Source organism: Chiloscyllium punctatum, chromosome 13 (genome assembly GCF_047496795.1).
Source record: "Chiloscyllium punctatum isolate Juve2018m chromosome 13, sChiPun1.3, whole genome shotgun sequence".
NCBI classification, from domain to species: Eukaryota; Metazoa; Chordata; class Chondrichthyes; order Orectolobiformes; family Hemiscylliidae; genus Chiloscyllium; species Chiloscyllium punctatum.
Genome location: NC_092751.1, coordinates 97,993,288 through 98,011,960, shown reverse-complemented (window position 1 = coordinate 98,011,960; position 18,673 = coordinate 97,993,288).

The window sequence follows — 18,673 nt, the reverse complement described above, 5'->3', positions numbered from 1 at the left end:
CTTGCTCTAACCCTTCCCCCTACAAACAAATCATTATTGTTTGTGATGGTCTAACAAATAAATTAAAGCAATGTGCAGTCAGTCTTTTGGCACCAAGATGCATTTGCAGTCAGGATTAAATTGGACTGCTTGCTACACCAGGGCACAATTTCCATTTTCCACACCAGTTAGTTTATGGCCTCTGACTATGCCTTGCCAATTATTTCTGAATTATGGTCACTTGCACTGTGGTCTCAAGCCCACTGGGAAATGGATTACAGGTGTCCAAAAATGTCCCTCAATTGGAATTTGTCAGCGTTGTTAGGAAGAAGGAAGGGGAGGCATCCTTCACCTCATCAATCAAGGGATGTGTTGAACAATAAAGCATGATATAAGAAAAATAGTATTTTCAGTTACACTGACAGTCCCATCCAATCATTTTCAATGCTTTATTTCTTATAAATATTATATTCTTGTCATATTTTTGTTCTGTAATTACTAAATAGTCAAAAAAAACTGTTTGCCTTTAATCATCTAAACAAAGGCAATTAACATTATTGATGTATCGTGAAAAGTTCCGCAAATAATTTATTAAATTTTATTAAACATGAGGAACATGGATCAGTTTTGTTTATTTTGTCCCCCCCCCCAAATTTTCTTCACTTACATTGACATGCAGTGCCAGAAATCATGTACCAGTGTAGACAGCAACACATTCATAAAGGCATCAGAATCTAACCTTGATGCCCTGATGGCAGAATTGGCCAGAACATCCTAGCTGAGACCCAAAGAAGGTTTCAAACACATGTATTATACTTTTTCTCTTTAATGATTCTATTTATAAAAGCAAGGGTCTTAATACCCTTTTGCCATGTAACATTATGAAATGTTGGAATCGAAATTATTTTACCTGGATCAGACATGTTTTATCAATTATATTTCAATAATCCTCATCATATTGTCCTGTTGTGAATCTATCCTTTAAAAGATCTGTAACTCAGTACGTATCAGCTAAATGTGTGTAACTATACCCACGGCTTTAGTCTGTCATCCTGCAATACAAGCCAATGCATTACATTTGTTAATAAGAATGTTGCTGCTCAATTTAAAGAGCAAGGATATTTAGTTAACTGCATGCAAATGAATTCTCAGTGATTTACACTTTCATCTCTAATCTCTTAGTTGACTAATAGCAATGTTGGTGCTGATATGTTAAACCCCAGTTGGTTTCACTGAATTGACAGATTTTTTGATTTGAATATGTGGGAAGCGAGTGGGGCCTGAGTAAATGTTTCCTTTTAAACAAATGTTCCAGTGTCTACTTAGCATCTACTAAGTGGCACAAACTGTATTGACAAGTATTGAGGTCCAAAGATTGCCTTGGCAGCTCAGAGACTGCCATCTGGTATCTGAGATTGCCAAAGACCAAAGGCACCGTGGTACATTAGAAACTGTATTGACACTCCAAGGGCAATTTTTCATGGGAACAGATTGCAATTGAATTCATTTTAATATAAACGTGGACATCTGTCTCTGACCAATGAGCCTCCCGTGTAACCCAAGGGAGTAATCTTTTTTTCTCTCTTCTATGAAAAGTTAATCAGTTAACTCTATTATGCCTCTCGATAGAGCCCTTTGTTTTAAACAAGTTATCTCCCTTCTGGGTTGATTAGAAATCCTTGTGATTTTGAACCGATTTGGAAGCACAGCAGAATTTTTAAAGTTAATTATAAGACATCAATGGCTTTATTCATTGTAGATATTTCCAAATTAGATTGTATTCTAACTGTTTGAAATATGAAGCTCTTAGCTCACAAACATCCTCTTTGACTAGCAGTGCAGGGTACAGCTGTTTTAACTAGTTATCTTTAAGGGTTTAGCATAAGATAGTGTTCACATCAGCAAGAGGTCCCTGATCAGCTATGCAGTAAATGCATTGTCTGATATGGTACAGATCCTCAGGGGTCAGATCGATGTCGGATCCCTCCATGTTCAGCTTACTCACCTCCTGTCAGCATTGCAACCAACCTCAGGGTTCCTCGACACGAGAGAGACAAACCTGTCCATGGATTCTGATCCTCTTCATTACTGCTCTATTTGAAGTAGTGTATATACTCGAGTAAAAGTCGATTTCATGTGAACATCGACCCCCTATTTTTGACCGAAGCATCTGGAATTTTCCAAGTATCTTGTGTAAAAGTTGACCCTAGTTCTCCACGGATAACAGATTAACATTTGTGAGTCAAGGTATTATTCTGTACGTTAACGTTACAATGAGGAAATTAATCTTTTCTCGTGCTTTTATGTGTTTTGATGTACAATTCGCCATCAATTTGGCACGAAAGTTTAAGACACATCAGGTCAGAGTCAGGTGACCATTCTCCCTTTGTGTGCAGCTCAGCTGAGCTCAGTTTCCCTTTAGCACCCATGGAATACAGACATAAGGATGGAATTTCAGATTTTAAGGCAAGTGTGGGATGGTGCACTATCAAGTTACCATAATTTGTTGTGTTTTATTTATTTGTTAAGAGATTAATTGTACTTCTGCCGATGATACCATATTTTGTACTGTAGCATGAATTTCAGCCCCTCAAAAGTAATATCCATGTAATAATCTACCCCATGCATTTAACCTTAAGAAACAGTCTAATTATTTGAGTTTTACAAGAGTATATGTTGTGTATTTTAACAGTCTTTGAGGCAATGCAGGGATGAAATTAGATTAGATTACTTAGATTACTTACAGTGTGGAAACAGGCCCTTCGGCCCAACAAGTCCACACTGCCCCGCCGAAGTGCAACCCACCCATACCCCTACATTTACCCCATCGCCTAACACTACGGGCAATTTAGCATGGCCAATTCACCTGACCTGCACATCTTTGGACTGTGGGAGGAAACCGGAGCACCCGGAGGAAACCCACGCAGACACGGGGAGAACGTGCAAACTCCACACAGTCAGTCGCCTGAGGCGGGAATTGAACCCGGGTCTCTGGCGCTGTGATTTATTTAGGATGTCAAGAGATGTTGCAATTGCTTTGGAGAATATCTGAAAAGGAATTTTAAGAGTTTATATCAATTGCAAAGAGATCAGTTGTAATGTTCTGTATAACGAGAAATATACTGTCTGCATGACCAGGCATCCCTTCACCTGGAAGCAGCAGCACCAACAGGAAAGACGTTAAGGCAGAAGATATGTAGCCAAACACAAAGAAGGGTTACAGTCACATTGGAGGATAGAAGAGATCAACACATGTCGAGAACGAAAGCTGAATGAGAAAGAAAGAAAAACATAAATTTCATATGCAGAAAAACCAGCAAAGCTGTACAAAATGATCATTTCCTGTTTGATAATAACAAAAAAAAAGAACCCCAGACACTTTTGGGGAAGCAGTGTCCAAGTGGGGTAAAATGGACTCAGAAGTGCTGCAGGTAGATCATAGAATAGAATCCCTACAGTGTGGAAACAGGTCCTTTGACCCAACAAGTCCACACCAACCCTTCGAAGAGTAACCCACCCAGACCCATTCCCTTACCCTATATTTGCCCCTGACTAATGCACCTAACCTACACATCCCTGAACACTATGGGCAATTTAGCACGGTCAATTCACCTAACCTGCACATCTTTAGACATCATAGGTGATGTACTTTGAAAGAAGTAACAAGACAAGGGAGTACTCAATGAATACCAGGACACGGGGAATTTCAGAGGAACAATGGGATCTTCAGTGCTAGTCCACAGATCCCTGAAGGACAGGTTAACAGGATAGTATGAAAGCATAAAGGACACTTGTCTTTATCAGTCATGGTACAGATCTAAGAGCAGGGAGGTTATGTCGAAACTGCACTGAACTTTAGTTAAGCCATGGCTGGAGTAGTTTGTGCAGTTCTGGTCATTGCAGTATTGGAAGGATGTGATTACATTGGAAGGGACGCAGAGGACGTTGCCTGGGTTGGAGAATTTTAGCAATGAAGAGAGGCTAGATAAACTTGGGTTGTTTTCTTTAGAGCAAAGATGACTGAAGGGTAATCTGATAGAGGTGGATAAGATAATGAGGGTATGAACCCAGTGGGTAGGAAACAGCCATTCCTCTTATTTGAAATGTTAATATCGAGGGGGCGTCAATTAAAATGAAGGTTTAAAGTGGCCTTGCTGAAGAATGGTTCCACCGAAATGGTGCTGAGACTCTGGAATGCACTGCCTGGGAGGGTAGTAAACAATGTCACAACTTTTAAAAAGCTCTTGAATGAGTACTTGAAATGTCATGACATTCAATGATATAGACCCAGTGTGGAAAGTGGGATTAGTGTAGACAGGTTGGCACAGATATGATGGGCTTAAAGGCCTCTTCTGTGCTTTATGATTCTCTGCACTAGCTCATGTATGTGACAGAGCTGAGAGTTTGTGTCAGAAGACGAGATTGTGAACCGGGTATTGTTGGAGGGTTTTAATTAAATCACACACAGCTTGTGGATATTGCTGGCTAGGCCAGTATTTAAGCCTATCCCTAAATGCCCAAAGGTCCACTAAGAGTCAACCACATTGCTGCAGGTCTAGAGTCATGTAGAGGCCGGACCAGGTGAGAGACAGCGGTTTCCTCCCTAAAGGGGCATTAGTGAGCTAAACCGGGTTTTCTGACCAAGCAGTAAAGTTTCATCAAATTTCGTCATCCGCCACAGCAGAATTTGAACATGTGACCCCAGAACATTGCCTGGGTCTCTGCATTAACCGTCTAGTGATAACAACATGAATGCCTAGTTGGCTGCAAATAAATTCCTCAGTGTGAGATAGTCTGAGTGGTGCACAAAGGGCCACGTTGGAGTTAGTCATGTCTCGGGTACAAGGAAGAAAGACTCCTGGCAGTGTATGAGATGAATGGAGTTGAAAAGACTGTGAGATTGCAATTTGTGCCATATTTGTGCTTGTGGTTATGTAGATCATATCTTTGTTGAACTGAATATTTGAAGTGAAATTCATCTTTTTATTTGTATTATTATTTGCATGTTAACCTGTGCGTACTTTGCTTTGGTTCTGATTTTGCCAAGGTCATAAGAAGTGAAATCTTGTTGGTAAATTCTTCATTCGGGGATCATTTCATCAATGCGATTATTTTGTCTGATAGCTCTCTCCTGAGATGTACTAATGCACGTATACATCAACATAGGAATTAGGAGCAAGGGTAGGCCATTCGGTCCTTCAAGCCTGCTTCACCATTCGATATGATCATGGTTGATCTATTGTTATCTCTGCTCCTATTCCTGCCTGCTCCACGCACACCCACAGTTCCCAGGCAGTCACATAGACACATCAAGGAAGTATATGAACAAGATTCTGTGTTCAGTTAATGCGATTCCTGCGGGAATGCGGAGCATGAGGAAAATACCAATTTGGAAATAAATTCAATAATCCCTTTGGGCTTTGAAAGTTTGCAAATTCCAATTGTAAGAAAGTCTCCGTTTCTATTACTTGTAATATTAGATGGTTTTCATTTGTAAGTCAGCTTGGGATTTGCTTTAATAGTTACAGAAGAGGTTATTAACTATTGGGATCACTGCCCACACTTTTCAATGAAGTTCTGCTCAGAAGAATAATTGGATTAAAAAAAAGGTTTCTCACCCTTGTCAGTTGCTCTTATTAAGGCAATTTTGCTGTGTAATTTTTACCAATGTCTGCTTTTTTTTTCCCATTAACCTTGCCTCAAAAGCAGCCGTTGCAGATATAACAGACCCAGAAAGGTTAACTACAGAATGAGACTATTTAGTTCATCGCATCTCTGCTGCTTTTTTTTTTGACAGAGAATGAAGTTAATTTTGGACCAGCTTCACATGAAAAATGCTACAGTGGACACCGGTGACAAGTCTGATTTGAGTTGTTATTGTCACATGTACCTAGGCTTCTTTTGCATGCAGTATAGGCATATCATACCAGACCAAGTGCAGAAGGCTAAGAGAACAGAGCGAGGAATACAATGTCCCGGCTGTGGAGAAGATGCACAAACAGCGAGATCAACATTAAATTTGAAATTTGAGTGGTCCACTCAAAAGTCAAATAACAGCGGGGAAAAAGCTGTTCTGGAATCTGTTTGTCCATGTGTTTAAGCTTTTGTATCTTCTGCCCTATGGAAGAGATTGGAAGAGATTACAATCAGGGTGAGAGGGGTCTTTGATGATATTGGCTGTCTTTCCAAGGCAGTGGGAAGTTAGATGGAGTCAATGGATGAAAAGTTAGCTTATGTGATGGACTGGGCTGTGTTCATAACTCACCAAAGATCCTTAGACAGCACCTTCCAAACCCACGAACACTTCCATTTAGAAGGAAAGGACAGCTGTTACTTGGGAACACCACCACCTGCAAGATCCCCTCCAAAGCCACTCACTATCCTGACATGGAAATATATCGCCGTTCCTTCACTGTTGTTGGGTCAAAGTCCTGGAATTCCCTCCCTGCCAGCATTGTGGGCCAACCCACAGCAAGTGTACTGCAGCGATTCAAGAAGTCAGCTCACCACCACCTTCTCAAGGGCAAATAGGGATGGGCTATCAACGCTGGTCAGCCAGCGACACCCAAGTCCCACAAATGAATTTTAAAAGTCTCACTGTATGTTCCTAGGCAGATCAGTTACTATACCAAGCTGTGATGCATCCAGATAGAATGCTTTCTGTGGGGCAACTATAAAAATTGGTAAGAGTTCTTACAACATGCCAAATTTCCTTAGTCTCAGATTAGATTACATTACAGTGTGGAAACAGGCCCTTCGGCCCAACAAGTCCACACCACCCGCCGAAGCGCAACCCACCCATACCCCTACATCTACCCCTTACCTAACACTACGGGCAATTTAGCATGGCCAATTCACCTGACCTGCACATCTTTGGACTGTGGGAGGAAACCGGAGCACCCGGAGGAAACCCACGCAGACACAGGGAGAATGTGCAAACTCCACACAGTCAGTCACCTGAGGCGGGAACTGAACCCGGGTCTCTGGCGCTGTGAGGCAGCAGTGCTAACCACTTTGCCACCTCCTGAGGAAGTGGAGGCATAGTTGTGCTTTCTTCACCATTGTGTCGATGTGGGTGGACCAGGACAGACTGCTGATGATCATCACTCTCAGGACACTCTCTACTGTCTCTACCTCAGCTCCGTTGATGTAGATACGCGCATGGCCTCCACCTTGCTTCCTGACGTAAGTGCCTTACTCTCCACCAGTTCACAAATATCAGAATAAATAGTTGGTGCCACCCAGGATTGTTTCCACAGCTCATCCTTAGGTCAACAACTCTTGTGTGTTTTTTACAATACGGTGACATGGCACCCACACACCGAGCTCTCTTCACCCCATCTAGTGTGGTGAGGCAGAAGAGTGCAGCTGAATTTCAGCGGGTTGTAAAGAGGGAGAAATCAAATTAGCATCGCTCCCACAGTCCGACTGCAATCGAACACTGATAACGAAACCCAACCCAGCAGCGTGTAAGCTCTTAGAGAAAAGCAAGTCAGAGCCAAGGCATGCACATTTGTTTCTAAAACACCAATGATCTGATTTCCAAATGATGTTTCAGTTTGTTGTAGGGTAGGGGGGTTGGTTAGCTCAATGCGCTAGCTGACTCATTTGCAATGCAGAGAGACACTAACAGTATAGGCTCAATCCTGCTGAGGTTACCATGAAGAACTCTCCCCTGGCCTGAAGTGTGGTGACTCTCAGGCTAAACCACTACCATCGCCAGCAATTCTCTCTCTGTCTCTCTCTGTCTCTCTTTCTCTTTCTCTGAGAGAACAGCCTTATGATCTGATGGGACTATGGCACCTTTACCAATATTGTAAAGTCCCAATTTGAAAGAAAGTTGAACTTGATGTATCAAATCAATTGACAGTGGGCAGGAGAAGACACAGAATGAAGAATAGGAGGCATTTAAGAAGGGAAAGAATTTAAGGCAAAGACAAACAATCAAGGGGAAAAACTGCTAGGAAATTAATGGGACTACAGGTTCACTGCACCTGACTGCCCGCATCTTATGGTCTTAAAAAAGGTGAATGCATTGTCAGAGAGTCACACAGCATGGAAACAGACCTACAATCCTACTGGTCCACTCCGACCATGTTCCCAAACTAAACCAGCCCCACCTGCCTGGTCAATATCCCTCCAAACCTTTCCTATTCATGCATTTATCCAAATGTCTTTTGAATGTTGTAATTGTACCTGCATCCAACACTTTCTCTGGCAGTTCATTCCTCACATGAACAACTCTTTGTGTAAGAAAGTTACCCCCCCATGTCCTTTTTAAATCTTTCTCCTTTCATCTTAAAAAAAAGCCCCTAGTTTTGAACATCCCCACCATATGGGAAAGACCCTTGTCACTCGCCTTGTCTATGCCCCTCATGATTTTATGAACCTCATTAAGGTCACCCTCGACCTCCAAAGCTCCAGTGAGAAATGTCCTAGCTTATCCAACCTCTCCTTATAAATCAAACCTTCCATTCCTGGCAACATCTTGATAAAACTTCGGAACCCTCTCCAATTAAATAATATCCTTCCTATGACAGGGTGACCAGAACTGCACACACTGTTCCAGAAGAGGCCTCACCAATGTCTTGTACAAATTCAACATGACATCCAACTCCAATACTCAAAGTTCTGAGCAATGAAGGCAAGCATGCTAAGTGCCTTCTTAGCCATTCTATCTACCTGAGATACAAATTTCAAAGAATTGTATAACTGAACCCGTAGGCCTCTCTGTTCTACAACACTACCCAGAGACTTGCCCTTAATTGTATAAGATTAAAAAAAACTTCAGATGCTGCAGAAGGGTTACACCCGAAACAGTGACTTCTCCACCTCCTGATGCTGCCTGCCTTGCTGTGTTCTCCCAGCCTCCTGCCTGTCCCTCCTGATGCTGCCTGCCTTGCTGTGTTCTTCCAACCTCCTGCCTGTCCCTCCTGACGCTGCCTGCCTTGCTGTGTTCTTCCAACCTCCTGCCTGTCCCTCCTGATGCTGCCTGGCTTGCTGTGTTCTTCCAACCTCCTGCCTGTCCCTCCTGACGCTGCCTGCCTTGCTGTGTTCTCCCAGCCTCCTGCCTGTCCCTCCTGATGCTGCCTGCCTTGCTGTGTTCTCCCAGCCTCCTGCCTGTCCCTCCTGATGCTGCCTGCCTTGCTGTGTTCTTCCAACCTCCTGCCTGTCCCTCCTGATGCTGCCTGCCTTGCTGTGTTCTCCCAGCCTCCTGCCTGTCCCTCCTGACGCTGCCTGCCTTGCTGTGTTCTCCCAGCCTCCTGCCTGTCCCTCCTGATGCTGCCTGCCTTGCTGTGTTCTCCCAGCCTCCTGCCTGTCCCTCCTGACGCTGCCTGCCTTGCTGTGTTCTTCCAGTCTCCTGCTGGTCTACTGTTAATTGTATAAGTCCTGTCCTTGTTTGTACCTCACATTTCTCCAAATTAAACACCATCTGCCACTCCTCAGCCCATTGACCCATTTGATCAAGATCTCTTTGTAATCTTAGATAACCTTCTTCTCTGTCCACTATAATCACCGGTCTTGGTGTCACCTGCAAACTTACTAACCATGCCTTGTATATTCCCATCCAAATCATTTATATAAATAACAAACAAAAGTGGTTGTAAATTTCTTGGGATTCAGGAAAGATCCAAGCACTTTAGAAAGCTGCAAGCAGTTCTACTATTGAAGGATGGAGAGAGACAGAAGACTATAGACCGGTTAGATAAAGATCTGTCATTGTGAAAATGCTAGCATGCATTATTAAGAAAATAGTTGAAGGTAATTTTGAAAATCATTCTTTTATGAAAGATAAATCATGTGAAAATTTATTAAGGCTCTCTAAGGATGTAGCACCAGTGTGGATAAAGGATAACCAGTGGATCTAAATGTTTATGGATTTGATAAGGTGACACAGAATAAGACTTTAATATGTTGGGAAAATATTGGCACACATCAAAGATTGATTAACCAACAGGAAACTGAGAGTCAGGATAAATGGGTTGTTTTGATATTGGCAAACTGTAAACAGTGGAGTGTAACAGGGATCAGTGCTGAGGCACTGCAATTTGCAATTTATATTTTTAACTCTGGGTGAAGGGACAGACTCTATTTCATCCAAGTCTGCTAATGGTAGTAATAGTGTGGAAAGCATGTTTTGAGGAGAATACAAAGGACCAATATAGGAGCATAAATATGTTAACTAAGTGGGCACAAAATTGGCAAGATGATTGGGAAAATGTGAGATTATTCACTTTGACAGAAACATTAGAAAATCAGAATACTCTTTCAATACGGAGAGGATACAAGATGTTGAAGCACAGAGGGATATAGTTGCCTTTGTTTATAGATCAGCGCCAGTCTTGAGTTGCTACTTCTGTTCAGAGTCTGTCCCATTTAGCACAGTTATAGTGCCACATAACACTATGGGGGTTATTCTCAATGTGAAATCAGGAGCTTGTCGTCCACAAGGACTGTGCGGTGGTCGCTTTTACCGAAACTGTCATGGACAGATGCATCTGCAGCTAGATTATTGGTAAGGATGAGGTCAAGTATATTTTTCCCTCTTGTTGTATCCCTCACCACCTGCCGGAGCCCTATGTTCTTGAGGACCTGATCAGCTCATTCAGTAGTCCTGCTGCCGAGCCCGTCTTGGTCGTGGACATATGGCAGTATGGCAGATCTCCACAGGAATTGTTACAGTAACAATCTACAGTGGTCATCTCTGGGCTGGTTTTGAATTCCAATTTCTTTTTGATTGAATTCAGATTTCACCATCTGCCTTGGTCTGATTCAAACTCACATCCCCAGAGGTTATGGCTGACTAGTGCAGTGACAAACGCTTACAACAATGCCTCCCCTTCAATCGTATTACACGGACGTTCGCTTTGGTATGAACTCAAAGTCAGCTCAGTTAGAGCACTAAACCTCACCATAACTCGGCAATCTCACTCAAAGAGGCCATAAGAAAGAAAGCAAATGAGTGAATTTGGGAATTCAATGCTGGGATAGAGGGAGTTACTATTGTCAGGATGGAACTGCAGAAGGGCTCATGCCCGAAACGTCGGTTCTCCTGCTCCTTGGATGCTGCCTGACCTGCTGCGCTTTTCCAGCAACACATTTTTCAGCTCTGATCTCCAGCATCTGCAGTCCTCACTTTCTCCTGGAACTAAAATGGAGTTTTGATGGGGCACTGTGCTGAGGTGTTTCCTGAATCTGAGCTCCTGTCAAAGTTGCAGACAACACCAAGATTCAAGAGAAGAGGGAGACAGAAAGTAGGAACCTTGTGTCTGGTTGCTCTGTATCAGATTTGGGAATGTCAATTCTGTGGCCAAACATTTAAGCCTTCAGCAGCACAACATTCCCCACTCCTTTTTAAAAAGGGAGTGATCAATCATCAAAAGGAAATTCCACATCCAAGGAGGTTGAAGGCTTCCAATCTGATTGACAGCAGCTAAGTGACAACTTTAGCACATCAGTAGCAAAAGCAATTTTTCTGTTGCCAAGCAGTGATTTTGAAAGCTGTAGAGATTCAGGGGAGGAAGAAAAACAGCAGAGTGCTCAGAGAATGATTGAATAGTAATAATAACTTCCATTTACATTGCACTAAGGCATAAACACAGTAAACTAGCTGATACTCAAGACCAAATTCTATGATTGATCTTATATCTTCAGTTGTCTGGTGCAATGCAGTTGGTGTGCCTTAAATAATGTCTAGGTAACAACAATAACATTGATTTATATAATGGCTTTAATGTACTGGACCATCATGGGTCCTCTTCCGTACTGTGTGATTGTATGATAACCACACAACTGCATGATTTGCAGCACACTGCTTTTATGAAATTCAGAAGCAGCCCACGTATTAATTGACTGGATCAGTTAGGATTATATTCCCTGTTGTTGATAAGAATGAAGAGGTATCTCATAGAAACCTATAAAATCCTAACAGGACTAGACAGGGTAAATGCAGGAAGGATATTCCTGGTGACTGTGGAATCCAGAACTAGAGGTCACAGCCTCAGTTTACAGCAGACTATTTCGGACTGAGATGAGGAGAATTTCTTCACCCAGAGAGTGAAGAGATTTGAACCCATCACCCACCTGTAAGATCAGTTAACCAACCTTCCACTAGATCGATGAGACTCCCCCATTCAAATCAAATTTTCCTTAACATTAAAGTTAAATTCCACATGGTGAATGAGTTGTGAAATTTAGATTATGTACAGTCCAAGACTTTACTGAAGAGATCCACTCCAGCAGTTACAAACCACAAGGACCTCTAAGATAAGAAACATAACGATGTACAAAGCAGGATTTACTTTTAATTGCACTTCAAAGAATACTTGGATCTTTTCATCTTGTCGGACATGAAATATTTAGTCAGCCGCTTCGAAGCCCAGACTCAATGTTGAAAAGCCAACAAACACACACACAGACACAGACACACTGTTACACACAGAGAAACACACACACAGACACACTGATACACAGACACACACACACACACACACACACACACAGACACACTGATACACACACATACACAGACACAGACACACTGAGGCACACACACACATACTCACACAGACACAGATACACTGATGCACACACACATGCACACACATAGACACACACATACACAGACACACACAGACACACTGATACACACACACAGACACACTAACACACTGATATACACACAGACACAGACGCACTGATGCACACACATGCACACAGACACACTGACACACTGATACACACACAGACACTCACACTGACACACATACACACATGTACACACACACACATACGTACACCCACATTCACACATACACACACGTACACACACAGACATACACACACACACATATGTACACTCACATTCACACATAAACAGACGTACACACACATATTCAAAACATGTCAGTACAAAGCAGCAGATGAATAATCTCAATGTGTTAGTTTTCAACCATAGTATGCCTTTCTGTTGCTGTATGAAAGGAAGGTTTCATTGAGTTGAAGTTACCCAGTGATGTCTGCTTCAGTTTGGCTGTAAACACTCACAAGATCAGTCACAAGATTATTTTCTCAAAGTAAGTAAAACCATCATTTGACACTAATTCTCACTTGATGTCCGTTATGTCCAGCAGCATGGCCGCAGCAACAACAAAGAAAGACCATCTTAGACTGAAAATACCAAGAATGAAGTAGTGCCACTGATATCCAATGGCACAGTGTGGCAACTCCATTAAGCTGCACCACTCTGTGGTGGAACATGGTTTTGCAACTACTGTTACCTGAGGTCCTTAACTTCCACCATGTCAGGACAGGAGCGGGGCCAAGCAGATTCCAAGCATTTATACAGGTGAGACAGGCTGTTCAATTCGAACACACACATGCACCCCTCAGTGGATGGTATTGATGGAAATTCCGTAATCTCTGTTCCACTAATGAGCCACATGCATGAATCGAGTAAGGACCAACATAGAGGAACAACACTGCAGTGTTAATCCTCTGACCTGTACCACACTAAATGTGGCAGCTCACCAGAGTGCACAGGATCACATCTCCGTGGTGAATTAAAATTCAGGATTACTCAACAACACAAAGGCCCATGTTGAATTCACAGCACTTCTGTGGATAAATGTGTGAACTAACAAATTAAATCTTAAAGTCTTGTCCTTGCAGTAACATTGCTCTGTACCTGTCTAGTACAAGTTTGGCCTCTCACCTTTATATCCATTTCATAACTATCAAGTTCTTTTTTGATTTTTTTGACTTCATTCATAGGATTTGAGCTTCACAGGCGTGGTCAACATGCACAGCCTTAACTGCCCTGAACTGAATGGTTTTCCAGTTCCTTTCAAAATGCTGTTTCGAGTGAACCATGTCTCTGTGGGTCTGTAATCATGTGGGACAGACTGAGTAAAGTATGGCAGATTTCCTTCCCTAAAGGATATTGCTGAAGCAGATGGGATTTTATGATGATTTGTTCATTTCAAGGTCACCATTGCTGTGGTTAGCTTTTTGTTTCAGTCTTATTTCTACTGAACTTAACTACCATATCTGTCTTGGTGGAGTTTCAATGTACATCTTATAAAACAGTTCCTGTAATCTTTGAAGATTATTTGAAATTCTCAAGGACAGCCAAAGACTAACTTAGTGAAAAGTAGTTTGGATTATCCAGTATTACAGTGTCCACTTCAAGAAAAGCAATTAGCATTGGACATCAGAATTCCATTTTGAACCCCAAATAAATGAGTTTCTATTCCTGTCTCTGCGCTGAATGGCATGATCAAAATCACAGTTGACATCCCATGTGCTGTAGTCTGGTTCACTATCCCTCCCCCAGTTATTTGGGTGGAACTGAGAAATAAGAAAGGGATGATCACCTTATTGGGATTGTATTATAGACCACCCCCCTCCCCCCAAAAGTCAGAGGGAAATTGAGAAACTGATTTGTAAGGAGTTCTCAGTTATCTGTAAGAATAATAGGGTGGTTATGGTAGGGGATTTTGACTTTCCAAACATAGACTGGGATTGACATAGTGTTAAGGGTTTAGATGGACAGGAATTTGTTAAGGGTGTACAAGAAAATTTTCTGATTCAGTCTGTGGATGTACCTACTAGAGAAGGTGCAAAACTTGACCTACTCTTGGGAAATAAGGCAGGGCAGGTGACTGAGGTATCAGTGGGGGAGCACTTTGGGGCCGTAATTCTATCAGTTTTAAAATAATGATGGAAAAGGATAGACCAGATCTAAAAGTTGAACTTATAAATTGGAGGAAGGCTAATTTTGACAGTAGTAGGCAAGAACTTTCAAAAGTTGATTGGGGGGTAGATGTTTGCGGGTAAAGGGGATGGCTAGAAAATGAGAAGCCTTCAGAAATGAGATAACAAGAATCCAGAGAAAGTATATTCCTGTCAGGGTGAAAGGAAAGGCTGGTAGGTATAGGGAATGGTGGATGATGAAAGAAATTGAGGGTTTGGTTAAGAAAAAGAAGGAAGCATATGTCAGGTATAGACAGGATAGATCGAGTGAATCCTTAGAAGAGTATAAAGGCAGTAGGAGTATACTTAAGAGGGAAACCAGGAGGGCAAAAAGGAGACATGAGATAGCTTTGGCAAATAGAATTAAGGAAAGGCCAGAGGACTTTTACAAATACGTTAAGGACAAAAGGGTAACTAGGGAGAAAATAGGGCCCCTCAAAGATCAGCAAGGTGGCCTTTGTCTGGAGCCGCAGGAAATGGGGGAGATACTAAATGAGTATTTTGCATCAGTATTTACTGTGGAAAAGAATATGGAAGATATAGAATGTAGGGAAATAGATGGTGACATTTTGAAAAATGTCCATATTACAGAGGAGGAAGTGTTGGATGTCTTGAAATGCATAAAAGTGGATAAATCTCCCCCAGGACCTGACCAGGTGTACCCTAGAACTCTGTGGGAAGTGATTGCTAGGCCTCTTGCTGAGATATTTGTATCATCGATAGTCACAGGTGAGGTGCCAGAAGACTGGAGGTTGGCAAACGTGGTGTCACTGTTTAAGAAGGGTGGTAAGGACAAGCCAGGGAACTATAGACCAGTGACCTGACGTCAGTGGTGGGAAAGTTGTTGGAGGGAATCCTGAGGGACAGGATGTACATGTATTTTGAAAAGGCAAGGACTGATTAGGGATAGTCAACATGGCTTTGTGCGTGGGAAATCATGTCTCACAAACTTGATTGAGTTTTTTGAAGAAGTAACAACAAGGATTGATGAAGGCAGAGTGGTAGATGTGATCTATATAGACTTCAGTAAGGTGTTTGACAAGGTTCCCCATGGGAGACTGGTTAGTAAGGTTAGATCTCATGGAATATAGGGAGAACTAGGCATTTGGATACAGAACTGGCTCAAAGGTAGAAGACAGAGGGTGGTGGAGGAGGGTTGTATTTCAAGCTGGAGGCCTGTGACCAGTGGAGTGCCACAAGGATCGGTGCTAGGTCCACTACTTTTCATCATTTATATAAATGATTTGGATATGAGCATAAGAGGTATAGTTAGTAAGTTTGCAGATGACACCAAAATTATAACGGGATCTTGATCAGATGGGCCAGTGGGCTGAGAAGTGGCAGATGGAGTTTAATTTAGATAAATATGTGGTGCTGCATTTTGGAAAAGCAAATCTTATTACTTATACATTTAATGGTAAGGACCCAGGGAGTGTTACTGAACAAAGAGACCTAGGAGTAACAGGGTCATAGCTCTTTGAAAGTGGAGTCGCAGATAGATAGGATAGTGAAGAAGGCGTTTGGTATGCTTTCCTTTATTGGTCAGAGTATTGAGTACAGGAGTTGGGAGGTCATGTTGTGGCTGTACAGGACATTGGTTAGGCCACTGTTGGAATATTGCGTGCAATTCTGGATTCCTTCCTATCAGAAAGATGTTGTGAAACTTGAAAGGGTTCAGAAAAGATTTACAAGGATGTTGCCAGGGCTGGCGGATTTGAGGTGTAGGGGGAGGCTGAACAGGTTGAGGCTGTTTTCCCTGGAGCGTCGGAGGCTGAGGGGTGACCTTATAAAGGTTTATAAAATCATGAGGGGCATGATTTCCCTGACATTGTTGAGTCCAGAACTAGAGGGCATAGGTTTAGGGTGAGAGGGGAAAGATATAAAAGAGACCTAAGGGGCAACTTTTTCACACAGAGGGCGATATGTTATGGAATGAGCTGCCAGAGGAAGTGGTGGAGGGTATGGATGGGATCAATAGAGAAAGTCTTTTTGCCTGGGGTGGGGGAGTCCAGAACTAGAGGGCATAGGTTTAGGGTGAGAGGGGAGAGATATAAGAGAGACCTAAGGGGCAACTTTTTCATGCAGGGGGAGGTACATGTATGGAATGAGAAGGTGGTGAAGGCTGGTACGATTACAGCATTTAAAAGGCATCTGGATTGGTAAATGAATAGAGGTGGGACTAGATTGGGTTAGAATATCTGGTCAGCATGCACGAGTTGGACCAAAGGGTCTGTTTCCGTGCTGTATATCTCTATGACTCTATGATTTCGAAGCATATCTGTTACCCTAACATAACCTTTTTTTAGCTTGGCTCTTCGTGTTGACTGATAATACTGCTGTGAATTGCCTTGGAATATTTTACAGTGTTAAAGGCACTATGTAAAGGTGGTAAAAACAATGACTGCAGATGCTGAAAATCAAATACTGGATTAGTGGTGCTGGAAGAGCACAGCAGTTCAGGCAGCATCCAACGAGCAGCGAAATCAACGTTTCGGGCAAAAGCCCTTCATCAGGAATAAAAAATCCTGATGAAGGGCTTTTGCCCGAAACGTTGATTTCGCTGCTCGTTGGATGCTGCCTGAACTGCTGTGCTCTTCCAGCACCACTAATCCAGTACTATGTAAATGTGGGCTGTTTTTCTCATCAGTGATGCAAAATTGCTACATAATGAGCATCTTTGGGGATAAGTTGCATCTAGTTTGCACTGATATTTTATTTTATCATATCAACTTGTTCAGATACGCCTCTGGAGCAGATGAAACATGAAGCTGGGGTTTCTAGCCTAGAGGTAGGGACACTACTGCTTCACCACAAGAGCCCAAACTTTGCATGAATATATACATCCTTTAAAAATACAGATAAGTAACATACCTCATTTTCAACACAGTAGAACACTGCAGCATACAATTTGTGACAGCTAGGTCTCTCGGTAGTGGAAGAAAGCAGATTAGTTTGAGCAGTTATCCTCCCAGCTCCCTCTGGGCATGAATCCTGTGGAGAATAAGAAGGCTTGTAGTTCAAACTGGAAGTATGAAACTAACTTGTAAAGCATTTAAAAAAGTGAATTAATCAAGAATTAGCCATCCAGCAGTGCAGTAAACATGAACTGCCTTGAGCATTAAAAATTAGTTGAATACCAAGGGCAGCAAAAGGCTAGTTTCACAAAATATAGTTTTGTATTGTCTATATACTGCACAGAAACAAGCCTATTATAGATCGGAGGCTTGCCAAAGGTTTCCTGATTCCATATTTTCACTAACTATATCAGTAGGGCTGTCTATTGCTTTCTCCTTCAAGAACTCATCCAGCTTACCCTTAATTATGTCGAGAGTAATTGCCTCAACCAGTTCTTGTGGTAGCATACTTCGCATTCGAGAAGGTAAAGATGTTTCCTTTGTGTCCCTCGTTGTTGACTGTATTTATGAATCTGAGTCTTGCACTATCTCAGAGGTGGAAAGCAATTCTCACAGATCAAACCCCTCCATAATTTGCAGAATCCTTATTAGGTCATCTTATGGAATTTTGTTCAAGAGAAAAGTCTCAGTCTGTTTAATCAGTCATGACATTTAGAGTTGAGGTTAGGGTTGGTATGGACTGGTATTGTATTTGTAAATCATCTTTTGCAACTTCTCTGGTTCATCCTTGATACCAGACCATCTCATCATCTAGTGGGCTACATGCCATGGTACAGTACACAATGTGCCACACTAGACAATAGCAAAGGTCTTTCCCCCTAGGTAGATCAGTTTAAAACTAGATGACATAGGTTTAAGGTGAGAGGGGAAGTTTAAAATAGTCCTAAGGGGCAACCTTTTCTCACAGAGGACTACTCATATGTGAAGTGAACAGCCAGGGAAAGTGGTAGAAGCAGGTATAATTACAACGTCTAAAAGACATTTGGACAGGGACATGAATAGGAAAGGTTTAGAGAGAGATGAGC